We start from the raw sequence: 2,026 nt of genomic DNA, 5'->3' as shown, positions 1-2,026 counted from the left end.
CGGTTGTCCTTGCTATAAACACTATTTTGAGATGCATGTGTCCTCTTTTTGTTATGTACAACATTGATACCAAAGCATTGTACAGTTGGGATTTATTGGGAATGATTTTCAGGAAATGGTCTTTTATGTGATTCCACCCTATTTTCTTCATCTTTTTGCTTAATAGATAATTACCATTTTTTTCACACGCATATTTGTGGAGATCATACATTTAGAACATAAAAGTGTATTTAAAAATAACATATAATAAATAATGAAACATGTATTTTGAAACTAATTAACAAGAATAACACTGATTATCATGGTGCTGTCATCAATCTTAAGTTGGTGTTGACACAAACTCAATCAAATACATTAATCTAACATATCTAATATATATTCTATAGCAAGGTTTTTTTGGATATTTGGAAACCTTAAGTTTTAAGTGAGTTTAGAATTTTCCATGTGTCACCAATCATTTCATGAGCGGTATGAAATTTATGAAATTACCGATTTCACTAGAACTAAAGTTGTCTAATTAACTAATTTTTTTAACAATCTTGATACCATTAAGTTTCTATAAATTTTGTATGTCCTAACTTATATTTTCGGGTACTTAGTCATTTTTTATAAGAGATTAATTTGAGAAAAGGAAGAAAGAAAAAATCATGAGTTTTCTTCATATAGTAATATTTTTGTTGTTGCAATAGGAATGGCGATTCCTTCCGATTTCTTGCATCACCATGAACAAAACTTAACTTTTTACTACAACATTTAAAAAAGAGAGATCATGTAAGCTCCCAAACCCAACCTAAATGTTATGGCTAGATTGAGAAGGCTACATTAGCCACTGAAATAGCTAAGATAACTTATGTTACTTTTTAAGACATTAAATAAACTCATTTTAGAGAAAACCGTAGTTGTACTTTGAGTTAGCTTAAAGCATTCATTCATTAGGTCGTGTATGCTTAGGATTCATTTTTATTGTTGACAGTGTTCTTTTAGAAAATCATTTACTTGTTGCTCTTCTTTAAAAAAACTCGAAGTTAAACTAATGTAGCGGAAAAACCATTTTTCAAGTCATTTTGGAAAATTAGTTGCCTTATCAATTTGTTTTTCAAAAATAGTTCCTTTGCAATGTAGTGGGAACTAGGGAACAATCTCAAATTTTACTTAATCTCGATATCATGCGTTATCTGATTATTATGCTTGAGTAATTCATGCATAAAAAATCCCCAAAGAAAAGTTACCAAGACACAGACCATAACTATTTAAAATTACAAGCCAAAACCAATAAAGACTTAATAATACTTAATTAAATAATAATCTCAGGTCCAAGTTGATTCTCTGAATGCCGAGTCTGGTCTTAATTTTGAGGTTTACCTAAAAAGTTAAACGCTATTGAGGGTGTGAGCTTATGAAAAACTCAGTGTGAGTCAATAATGATTTCAACGTGAAAAAACATCAAATACAATGAAACATATTAGCATTAACAGAAGAAAACAGAACCATCATAGGAATTTCATGTCATTACATAGCATTATCAATTTGATGTCAACGGTGTATGAGCCAATCATTAATTTCAATACCATTCAATACAACAAATATAATGCGTAGCATAATCAATAACATTCAAATATGTCATGCACATGATGCAATGCAAAAGGTTCCTACCCATACCATCCATTACACACCACGAGTTCCCCAGAACCCGTCTGCCAAACTCCAAAACATTATGAGCATAGCTCGATGTGGTAAAACATCGAATAATCAATAATGCAGAAAATATGTCGGATATAAATAGTGCGATACAATCGCCAATAATATGCGATAAAATCACCAATCCCTCGGTACTCTGGGTGCAGTGCACTGACTACGAATAATGCAGACTTAATATGCCGTCGGTACTCCACAGAACTCTTCCATCAACAACAAAATCCCAATCCAATACATATGCAATATGTCACACGATCTCATACATATCATATATCAAACTTTCACATCATTGACATGCTAGCATGTCCTCATAATCAATACTTTCAGTATA

The sequence above is a fragment of the Gossypium hirsutum genome, chromosome A09 (assembly GCF_007990345.1).
Source record: "Gossypium hirsutum isolate 1008001.06 chromosome A09, Gossypium_hirsutum_v2.1, whole genome shotgun sequence".
NCBI classification, from domain to species: domain Eukaryota; kingdom Viridiplantae; phylum Streptophyta; class Magnoliopsida; order Malvales; family Malvaceae; genus Gossypium; species Gossypium hirsutum.
The sequence above is the reverse complement of the archived record's forward strand: the minus strand, read 5'-3'. Positions refer to the sequence as shown.